General features: G+C 36.1%; 1 protein-coding gene across 13 annotated transcripts in view; it reads left to right on the top strand.

Annotated features, from left to right (window-relative positions):
- The window catches only part of PCNX1 (pecanex 1), a 196746-nt gene that overhangs the window by 12210 nt on the left and 172325 nt on the right, over nucleotides 1–12211 (top strand). The window contains exon 1 of one of the 13 annotated variants that reach the window (XM_054530279.2): nucleotides 10732–10790. The exons of the other annotated variants lie outside the window; for them this stretch is intronic. The gene's annotated coding sequence lies outside the window, so the exon portion shown is untranslated. Of the gene's footprint in view, nucleotides 1–10731; nucleotides 10791–12211 lie in introns of those variants that run through there. 13 annotated transcript variants of the gene reach the window in all.

The raw sequence follows: 12211 nt of genomic DNA on the forward strand, positions 1-12211 counted from the left end.
GTTACATAACCATGGTTTCAAAAAATAAGAAATTAACATTAGTGCAATATTATTAGTGGACTATAGACTTTATTTGGATTTCATCAGTTGTACTTTTTCTGTTTCAAGATCCTTCAGTCCAGGACACTGTGTTGCATTTAGTATCATGTTTAGTATGGTTTTCTTCTTTTCCCCTAACAGGCTAGAATTCTGTTCTTTGAGGATGTATACAATGTATAACAATTTGTCAAATGTATCTTATGAGAAAAATTAGCAAAAGGTTTTACATCTATGATAGATACATTTTAGATAGACAAAAGAGAGGGAGAGTATTCTGAATATTTTTGAAGAACCTAATACAGGCTAACCATTAACCTATATTAGGCTATTTTAAAACTGAGGTATTTTACATATGACGAATTTCGTAAAATGAAATAATTCTAAGATGAAAAAGACTAGACCTCATTTATGACAGTATGGACACCTGTCTCTTTGTTCCCTGTATAATGCTGTTTTTACTAATTTATAAATTGAGGCTATGAGACAAGTACACAGCCATATTATAAGGTAGAATATGACTAATGCCTTATGTGTCATAAAGTGCTCAGGAATTGGAAGGAGGATGTAATTATTTCCTAGAATGCTTTATGCAGAGGATATTCATACGTTCAGAATCTTTACTGTGTGCTGGGCACTGTGGTAGGCCTTATGGTGGGGCCTTTATGAGGTTATTTGTGCTGGAATAGCGTTTCCATAATCTTCCCACTGGGCAAATGAATCTTTGTTCTGGGGAAAAGATAGTTAGAATGTATGTTCTTGGATGTAGTGTTTTGCTCTGCTTAAGTATTCTAATTTATCTAACACAATAAGGGTTTCTCAGTGAGTTATTTTTTAGCTTCTGAGAATATTATTTATAACATTCCTGGTATGTATCTGGAATGGTTAAAAGAAATGATATAAAAACAAACAATTCAGAAAACCTAAATAAACCAATTTCATTTTCACTCAGCAGTATTTATGCCACAAATATACATTACACATAATTTCCACAAGCCTCACAGACCCTCATGACAAAACTGAAATGAACTTGGATGGGGAATAAAGAGGAATTTTGGGTTGTTTTTGGCATTTTACTAATGAAATCCTCAATTTCATATATATTTGACATATATATCAAGCAGTCCTCCCATCTGAGCCTCCTGAGTAGCTAGGACTACAGGTGTGAACCAACATGCCTGGCTAATTTTTGAATTTTTGTAGAGATAAGATCTCCCTATGTTGCCCAGGCTGGTAAAGATATTTTCAAAGTGAGAATAAAGATAGCTAATCTTAACAAAAATGTGCTTTGTTATCAAAAATCTTACTTTACTCCCTTAATGTCACAGTATTGAATATTGAAGAATACCAGGATGTGTTATTGAAAAATACACTTAAAATACTTTAAATATACTTGAAGTGATCTTTTTTCAATTTCTGAATATGAAGATTTTCAAATGTACAAGAAAATTGAAAGAATGCTTCATCTAGATTCCACTATTATGAACCTTTTTGAAAAATCACATTTGTTTCAACTATATAAAGATGCATGGTATTTATCTGTACATACTCTGTCTCTCTCACACACATATCTGACTCAATTGACAGTATGTTGCAAACATTATGACACATCACCCCCTAAATGCTTCAGGCAATATTTTAAATTTGTCTATTGGTACATTTGGAGGGGGAGTTGTTTTTCAAAGTATACGTCGGGATAGGTGATTCTGATGGCCATTCCAAGTTAATAGTCACTGTGCTGGGAGGTCTGTTATTTGTGAATGGCTGAAAACACCTTATTATTTCCTACTTAGGTTCTAGTTTAACTCGTCTCCCTTTTTCAGCCCTGAAGAAATTGCCGAGTAACTGATTCTGGCAATAATGTATACTTTTATGGTATGGATAATAGTACAACTTATATAGTGCTTTTTACCCAGTATGGTGTATTTCTGGAGCATTTCACCCTTAAATTAAAAATCTTTTGTTAAGTTTTTGTCATGAAAATAATACTAGTTGTAGAAATTAGTCCAGACAGTAGTTAAGTATATATAGAAAACATGAATTTTTTTAAAAAGATCTTTAATAGGTATTAGACAAAAACATGAATTTTTTTCTTACAAGCCTTTAATAGGTATTAGATGAAAACATGAATTTTTTTACAAACCTTTAATAGGGGAGAATCTTATAGCATGGAGAAAACTGGTAAATGTGAATACTATATATTTTAAGGTTATATAATAAAAATAGGGGAAATCTTATAAATAAAATAAAAAGTCTTCTGTTCTCTATCATCCACCCTACCAGTTCACATGCCTCAGAGATAATGGTTGTTACCTCTTGGTAGTGTATATATACAAACATATATTCATATATGTATGTACTCGAAATAGCCAATGGGATTATATTGTGTTGCAGGATCCACTGAAGTACATGTAACTCTTCTTCATTTTTTGAACCATTTGTAGAGTAATCCATTGTATAAATTATTAGCTCCCTAGTGGGGGACATTTAGGTCATTACCTTTTTTTTTTTTTTTTTGCTAGTGCAAACAATGCTGGGCAATACATTAGTGAACACTTACGTATATAAGACTTGTGGGATTTGTAGCATTAGTTTATAAAAATTACTGGGTCAAATGGTATGCACATTTAAAATCAAACTAGATGTTGTCAAATAATACCTCAAACAAATCTACCAATTTATATTTTCTCCAGGATGTGAAAGGATCTGTTTCCTTTTGTTTGTACCAACATTGGTTATTATGAATCTTTCTCAGTGTGATAGTGTAAAATAGCATCTTGTTTTAATCTGTGTTTCCTTAATCATGAATTCTTTGAGTATCTTTTCATATGCTTAGTAGACACACACACGTATGTCTTTTTTCTTTTAACTGCCTTTTGTATATTTTGTCCTTTTCTGAAACGTTGTTTTTCTAAGTGATTTGTGAGAGTTCTTTGTATATGTAAAAATTAGTTATTGTGGTTTATTAAAGATTTCCCCTATTTTTATTATATAACCTTAAAATATATAGTATTCACATTTACCAGTTTTCTCCATGCTGTAAAATTCTCCTCTATCAAAGGTTTGTAAAAAAATTCATGTTTTAATCTAATACCTATTAAAGGCTTGTAAGAAAAAAATTCATGTTTTTGTCTAATATCTATTAAAGATTTTTTAAAAATTCATGTTTTCTTCCAATACTTTTAAAATATGGCAATAAATTTGCATGATTAAAAACCAGCAAAACTCCAAAAGATGATGAAAGGTTGCCGTTCTCTACCTGCACATGATCCTCCTGTTGTCCACTCGTGTACCACCTTCCACAAGAAACCACTATGAACAGTTTCTTGTGAATCCCACTGTAGCATAAAGATGAAAATTCAAATGTATGTCTGCCTGTCCCCTACCATACTAGTGTATATACTGGCTTCCCCACCCCCTACTTAATATATCTTAAACATCTGTCTATCGGTAGCTAAGGGCTTCTTGAGTTGTTTTAATAGTGAATAGTATTCCATTGCCTGGATGTATTATTTAACCTGTTACCAGCTGACAGATTTTTTTTTTTTAACAGCCTTTGCTAACACAAAACATGCTGCAGTAAATAATTTGCACAGTCATTTCACATGTGTCCAGGTACATTATTAAGATAAATTCCTATAAATAGGATTGCTTTGTCAAAGGGCTAATAGTTCTGCAGTTTTGAAAGGTACTGCCTAGGCTGGGCACTGTGGCTCACACCTGTAATCCCAGCACTTTGGGAGGCCGAGGCAGGCAGATTGCTTGAGTCCAGGAGTTTGAGACTAGCCTGGGCACTGTGGGGAAACCCTGTCTCTACAAAAAGTACAAAAAATTACCTGGGCATGTTAGTATGTGCCTGTAGTCCCAGCTACTTGGGAGGCTGAGGTGGGAGGATTGACTGAGCCTGGGAGATCAAGACTACAGTGAGCCGAGATTGTGCCACTGCACTCCAGCCTGGGTGACACAGAGTGAGACTGTCTCAAAAAAAAAAAAAAAAAAAGAAAAAGAAAAAAACCTACCAAATTGCCCTCTAGATATTTTAAAAGAAACCTGGTTTTAGAATGCATAGAAAAGTCTCAAAGATAGTGCAGAGAGATCCCATATACACTGCATCCGGTTTCTCCTCTTGTTAACATCTTAGATTACTGTGGTGCATTTGTCACAACCAGTGAGCCACTATTGATACATCATTATTAACTTAAAGTTCATACTTTATTCAGATTTCTTTAGTTTGCACTTAATGTCCTTTTTCTGTTAGGTTCCATCCAAAACTTCTGATTTTAGTTTATTAATTTTGAACTAGTCACCTTATATAACTAGCTTATTCCTTTATTTTATTTTATTTTTGACACTGGGTCTAATTCTGTCACCCAGGCTGGAGTGCATGGCATGATCATGGTTCACCACACCCTCCACTTCTCCGGGCTCAGGTGACCCTCCCACCTCAGCATCCTGAGTAGCTGGGCTGTAAGCACACACCCCACCACGCCTGGGTAATTTTTGTATTTTTTGTAAAGACACGGTTTTGCTATGTTGCCCAGGCTGGTCTTGAGCTCCTGGGCTCAAGCAATCCACCCACGTCAGCCTCCCAAACTGCTTGTTGGGATTACAGGCATGAGCCACTGCACCTGGCCTGAACTAGTTTATTCTTACATTGTTCTGTTGATTTTAAAGACATTTTCAGGTATGCAATTATATTTGTAAATAACAGTTTTCACTTCTGTTTTTTTTTTTAATTTTTTTATTGAGACAGAATCTCACTCTGTTGCCCAGACAGGAGTGCAGTGGTGCGATCTCGGCTCACTGCAACCTCTGCCTCCTGGCTTCAGGTGATTCTTCTGCCTCAGACTCCCGAGTAGCTGGGATTACAGGCGTGTGCCACAACGTCCAGCTAATTTTTGTATTTTTAGTAGAGATGAGGTTTTGCCATGTTGGCCAGGCTGGTCTTGGACTCCTGACCTCAAGTGATCTGCCTGCTTCAGCCTCCCAAAGTGCTGGAATTACAAGCATGAGCCACGAAGCCCGGCTTGCATTTTTACCTTATGTAATTGTTTTGCATGGTACTTTTACATCTTTATGTCTGTGTTAAGTAATGTTGAAAATGAAGACAGCCTTGTCTAGTTCCTTACTTTAATGGGAATTCTAGTGTTTTACTGTCAAGCATACTGTTTTTGTTTGAAAAATAGATTTTTCCCCCCCATTTTACAGAAATATTTCTCTATTCATTTTCCAGTGACTTCTGGTCATTCACTATCAGACTAATATTTACCTCTGTATTCTGAGGGCTCACAAATCTCACTTACCTCATCTTTTTTTTTTTTTTTTTTTTTTTTTAATGTAGCTCATCTTTGGTTGCCCTGAACTGTATCTACTCAGGTCTTTTTATTTGCTTGTCTTAATTTTGTCACTGTACTGCTTAAACATTATTAAAAATATCAGATATTTATTGTGCTGTTATATACCCGTGCACCATATGCTTTCAAATGTTCTCATTTAATCCTCTTCATAGCTTTGTGAGATGAAGATACTGTAAATCCCCTTTTACAGATGAGGAAACAGAGGCTCCTACGGGTTAAATCACTGGCTTATGTTTACATAGATTGCCCCTGCCGTTTTTTCCTTTTGACTTCAGGACCACTGCCATAGCCACCTTCCATCACCCTCCACCATCATACAAGATGCTTCTTTCTGATTAGTCTGGGTTTGAAAGCCTACCTGTGATTGATTTGACATGAACTGAGCATCTCCTGATCTTTTTCAGTGTGTTCCGGATCCAAAACTCAGAGCTGTCCTTCCCATCTCCATCTAGTTATATCCTTAATCTTGGCTCTCCTCCTTGACCAACATATTATGTGAATACAGTGGAAGCCCATTTAGTACAGTGTTCTCCCAGGGATTTAGTTATGGTTCTTGCATGTACTTAAAGTGAGATAATTTGTCTCACTGGTCATTTGGGGCCAGGGTTAGCCTTGTTCTGTGGCACACATTATAAATGGATTTCATTAAACTTTTATGTGCTTTCACTTACTGGTCTAATGTGGGGTTCTTTCCTTGCTGTGCTTATATCAGATACTCTCTTGCCATTGCCCCTGCCATCACACCTGCTCCTTCACTCTCGCTACAGAGATGCAGCATTTACAGTCTGTGTATATCCTGCCCATTCCAGTTCATTATGAACAAAATTTGTACTATAGTCCTTATGAATATGTAAGTAGCAGCAAGAGAAGCACTTGCTGCCACTTAGCTGCATGTTTCAAGGAATGTAAATCTCTTTTGGGAGATTTTAACCTAACTTTGAAACAGCAGTGCCGTAGGCCTCTAGTGGATAGAAACCAAGGGGATTTTAAACCACCTATAATGCACACGACAGCTCCCCACACCAAAGGATTGTCTGGCTTTAAGTGTCAACCGTGCCCACAGCGAGGAACATTGCCCCAGAGTTTATGTTCTCAGTGGGTGTGGTGTTACCCTCAAGGGGGCAGAAATTAGCTCTTGAGGGATGCATGTGTGAAAAAAAAATCTTATTCTTTTTACATATAAAGTACAGATGTACATGCAGCACAAACAAGTGTGCAGTGTATCTGGTATTAAAATTTCACAGGGAGCATGATGAGGAAAAGAATGTCTGAAAAGGCTACTTAGGAGGACAATAATGAAGAAAATGGGTGAGAAACACTGCATTGGAGGGAGACAGTATAGTTTAGTGCTTAAAAACGCAGGCTGTGGAGTCAGACTGGGTATCACTTCACTTTCTGCTGCTTACCAGCTGTGGGCATATGACTTCATGGCCTCAGTTTTCTCCTTTAAAATGAAGATAATAACAGTACTTTCTTCAAAGGATTGTGACAATATAATCCAGTGTATGTAGTGCTCAGTAAAACACTAAATTTGTCATTCTAAGAAGCTCAAAGAGAGAAAGGATCATGTTTATTTCTGTATTATCATTGCTTAGTAGAATATCTGAGACTTAATAGGTGTTCAGTAAATTGTTGCATGAATGGATCAAGCTCCTGTTCTTTACGTGTGTCTTAGTTGCCTTTATGGTGGTAGTAGGATATGCTTTTCTACAGTTTTTAATTTTTTTCTGTTAGGCATCTTTCACATTTACTTCACCTTAAATATAGTATGTTAAATATGTGTAATTGTAGTACTTTTGTTTAAAGGTAGAAATGGATTATACAGCATGCAATACTATCATTCTGTTTCAAGCAAATTGAGCTCAGGGCAAGTGTGATGGAAATGATATTTGGGTTCTAGTAATGCTCTTATGAGAGCTAATATACTCTTTACAGTTTATATATATTATTGATTTTCATTCTCTCTCTTTTTTTTTTTTTTTCTTTTTCTGGGAGACAGTGTCTCACTCTGTTGCCCAGGCTGGAGTGCAGTGGTGCGATCTTGGCTCACTGCAACCTCTGCCTCCCAGGTTCAAGCGGTTCTCCTGCCTCAGCCTCCCGAGTAATTGAGATTACAGGCGTGCACCACCAAGTCGCTAATTTTTGTATTTTTAGTAGAGACGGTTTCACCATGTTGGCCAGACTGGTCTCAAATTCATGACCTCAAGTGATCCTCCCACCTTGGCCTCCCAAAGTGCTGGCATTACAGGCGTGAGCCACTGCGCCTGGCCTGATTTTCATTCTTGTGTTAGGAATTCAGCTTGCGGTTTCTTCTACTAAATGTTAGTGAAACAGAAAAGAGTATAAGCAAAATAATTTTTGATCTAACTTTTGTATATATTAATATTTCATTTTAAAATATTTATTTTTACTTAATTCTCATAGTTTGACTCTTCCTTTGACCTAATACTTTCGTTATTGAATTATTTTGATTCTTAAAAGCTTTAAATTTGAGCTATTGTGTTATTACTTATTTTGTGCTTGCTTATTATACTACGTCTATAAGAGTATAGTTATACTTTTATATAGGAGCAAGGAGAATCTCATTGTTTTTAATGTATTTGCTCAAAAGGTAATCCCATTAAATGTATCCTGAACTGGCATTTTGTGAGGTATGTTAAAACAATAACCTACCTGCTATTCTTCAGAATTGCAGTGTCATGTTGACAGAATTTGTTAATGAATGCTTACTTTTACTTGTGAATCCTGAAAAAATGTTGCAATAGAATATATCAGGAACAAGTGGGAGAAACAGGATAGGTAAAGCTGTTTAAGTTGGACTTGCTATGAGACAGGTTTGGTCCTCATATTTACCATTTAGAAATTCAGTGTTTATCAATTTACTGAGGGATTTACTTAGACTGATAAATAAAAGAGTGATTTATACAGTAAAATATTGTTACTAATTTACAAAAGGAAATATTAATTAAGATAATTCTTAGTGTGGGGCACCTTTTCCTTTTTCCAGAATGGTTAGGTTTACTAAGAAAATCACATATAAATCAGAACATTGTTAGTGCCTCTCAAGTTATATTCTTATATAGCCATTCTTTCAGTTTTTACTTTGGGAATATTGGGGTAAAGAATGGCATGCAGTCTCCAGATGATACCATCTGGATAATACTGGGAGACAAACCTGTACCAGACTATTTCTTTAATATGCATACATACCTCTACCTTTCTGCTTTATTTTAATAACCAGTTATAATTCTCAGACATAGCAGTTTTTAAAAACATTACACTTTTGGCTTGCTGCTACTTGATGGTTTGGGAATAGGTACCTTAATCTCATCAGAAAACCATTTCAACACATAGGATAGGATGAGTTAGTTTTGTAAAAGGTTTTTGTGAATCACCATTTCTATCTATAAAGTTTAGATTGTTGGGTATGTTGTATTCTGGGGCCTATCTCTTTGTTACCTTCATTTTTGAAAAATTTCAAAGTGTGCTATCTTTAATAAATTCTTCTAGATAGTAATCGTTTGGATACCCTTTGGGATTACATGAAAATTATTACTTCTTTTGTTCTCTACAGTAATCTAAAGATGCTTTTGGAAACTGGGGGAACGCTCCGCTGTACATTCAGTGTTTTTTTTTTTTTTCCCCTCTTACCATCTTGCTCTTGTTTTGAAGCATTCTATCTCTAGTCTACCATATGACTATATATATTTGATTATTAGGCTAGGTGCCCCCTGACCCGAAAGTATCCCTCAGCCAAGAAAGAATTATATTATCTGACTTATTACAAGGTCTTTTGTATTACTTGCCACTTGTCCAGTTACTGTTTTTCATCCAGTTGTTTTTTTGTGTGTGTGTTTGTAGCAACATGACTTGATTTTTAAACAGTTTTTTAAAATTTAGCATAGCTAATCGTAACTGTTACTAGGGTTATAACTTAATAATTTGCAAGTGTTGGATGTCATTAACACTTGTTGGATTAAGTTAAAAAGTAGCTTATGGAGATAAGAATATGTACTTCTGTGATGAGTGAAAAAAAGAAAAGTCCTGATTAAGTACAAATGGACATTTGGATACACAGAATTCCTAGGAACAGCATCATACATACATTCAGAAAGTGTTAGAACTCAAACTTATACTGAAGTGATGATGTAGATGTGCTGTGTAAACCTGTTAGATAACTCATAATGACTTCTGTGATGAAGAAACTTCTGTTGCTAAAAATATGTGAATAAATTGGACAAAATCATTTCATGAAATAGAGTAGAAAAGATATACGTAACATTTTAATTATGAGGACATTGACTTTCACCAGAATTTATAGATTGTATAAATTTGTAAATTGTATAAATGATTTTCTTTCTTTAAATAAAAGTATAGGAAAAATTCTATAATGTACATATGATTATTTTAGTCCATCAGTATACATCCTCACATTTATTTGTTGGGTTTTTTTCTTCATCCCTTATTTTTCGTGTCTGTGCCCTTCTCATGCATGTGTGTGTGTGTATGTGTGTATGTGTTTGTGTGTTTTTAAGGGACAGGGTCTTCCTATGTTGCCTAGGCTGGAGTGCAGTGGCTGCTCACAGGTACAGTCATAGGACACTGCAGCCTTGAACTTTTGGGCTCAAGCAGTCCTCCCACCTCAGCCTTCCAAAGAGCTGGGGCTACAGGCGAATGTCACTGTACCTGGCTTCATATGGATCAAGCTGCTCATCTCTAGCTCCTGGCATAGTGACTTCTGTCCCGAGTAATAGACTCAATACCTGTTGCCGATGAGTTGCGTGTGCTATATTATTTTAGTCTCTTTTCAGCTGGGTGATGTGGCATAAATTTTGACTGTTACCTCCCTAAGAAGAGCATTCTATTGTAGCTAAAAATATAAATATTAATTCAAATGTAGGTTATGGAGTGACATAAACAGATTTTTAAAAGATATATACAGATTTTTAAAAAAGATAATATCTATTATTTTTAATTATTCTATTATATTAAAATATTTATATAGCAGACATTTGCAGAAATACAGGTAGGCTCAAGTTCCAATAGCTCACTTGTAAACCAGTTGCCTTTGGGGAAAATGCACTGTGAGTTTGTTACACAGGTTCCCAGCTGGCCCTCTGAAATTAGTTTGGACCTGTGTAGTTAGCTCAGTAGAATATTATGTTTTTTGTTTTTTGTTTTTTGTTTTCCTGTGGGAAAGTATGCCTGAATCTCAACATTGAGAGTACTTTTCTCCTTTTCCTCTGCAGCTCCATCCTCTGAAAGGAGACTTCTAACTGGAATGCTTTACCTCAATCCCCAAAGGAGACTGGCAAGAGGGCTAAATCCCTGGAGCCATGGCCATTGATATCAGGGCCTTTTCTGAGTCCTTTGGGGGCAGCTTGTATATGGAAAACTGTAAGCCTCATTAAAAACATTCATATTCTTTCTGATCCTTCTTAATTAACATTTTCTAAATTTATAGGCAATGTTTGAATACTAAGCCCTTCTTTCTCCCTTCTCGCCAACATTCTCTCCATCCACCAAAAATGAAAGGTGGGAGAGCTATGGAACTGAATTGCAAACACTGCAGGAATTAACTTGCCCATTTTCTCTGGGAAAAAGCCAAAGGGGGTTTTTCTGTCATTGTGAGTAAGTAGAGGTGTTCCCAACTCCCCATCCCTTCAGGCATACCAGTAGAAAAGCTAAAACTTGAGGCCAATTGGCCATCTTAGAGCTTTACAAAAAAATGGTTAATTCTTTTTCCCATTAGTAATTTGCCCACAATGTAAACAGCCATAGGACGGACTGATTTTTAGGCAGACAGTAGAAAGAAGGCAGCACTCCTATTGTTATAAATGTTTAGTTTTCATCTCCTGAAAGAGTGTTAAGAAAAGTTAGTCCAGATATATTGATGGATGGAACTTACAATTTACGATAGGATTAGTGTGCGTGTCTGCATGCACACGTGTGTGTGTTTGTGTGTTTTCCCCATGTCTAGGGCATAAGGCATACTGCTTTCAAATTCTGCTAATTTTTGTTTTCATCTGCCAGATTTTTTTGGTATTATTTAATTTTTAGTTCTTTTTCTACAAGATACTATTAGCAGAACAGACAGAACTTTAAAGCCAAAAAAATTAAGTTCAGTTTTTCTCAATAAATATGCCAGTGATTGTTTCTGCCATAGCTCACTAGGAGCACCGTTTTCTTAACTTGGTAGTTGGGAACATTCAGAGATCTCAGACCACACAAAGAGAAACAGGGATTTAAGAATGATCTAGGGCCAGGCACAGTGGCTCACGCCTGTAATCCCAGCACTTTGGGAGGCCAAGGCGGGCGGATCACCTGAGGTCGGGAGTTCCAGACCAGCCTGACCAACGTGGATAAACCCTGTCTCTACTAAAAACAAAATTAGCTGGGCGTGGTGGCGCATGCCCATTATCTATTGCAGCTACTCGGGAGGCTGAGGCGGGAGAATCGCTTGAACCTGGGAGGCAGAGGTTGCAGTGAGCCGAGATCGTGTCATTGCACTCCAGCCTGGGCAACAAGAGCAAAACTCCATCTCAAAAACAAAAACAAAAACAAAAACGAATAATCGAATAATCTAAATAAATTTAGTGTTTTAAATTTGGAAACGAAACTTTTTCAACTTTTTCTAATAGCTGGATATGAAACTATAGCATATTATAAGGCAGCAAAGTACAGCTTCCGGGGAGAGACAATTGTATTTATTTGTTATACATTTATAGCTAAACATTTTAAGGAAAAACATCTAGTACAAGGAGATGTGAAGAAATGTAAACTTTGGGGTATCTTTGTGTTTTGAAAGGGTGATCTAG

The sequence above is a fragment of the Pongo abelii genome, chromosome 15 (assembly GCF_028885655.2).
Source record: "Pongo abelii isolate AG06213 chromosome 15, NHGRI_mPonAbe1-v2.0_pri, whole genome shotgun sequence".
Taxonomy (NCBI): domain Eukaryota; kingdom Metazoa; phylum Chordata; class Mammalia; order Primates; family Hominidae; genus Pongo; species Pongo abelii.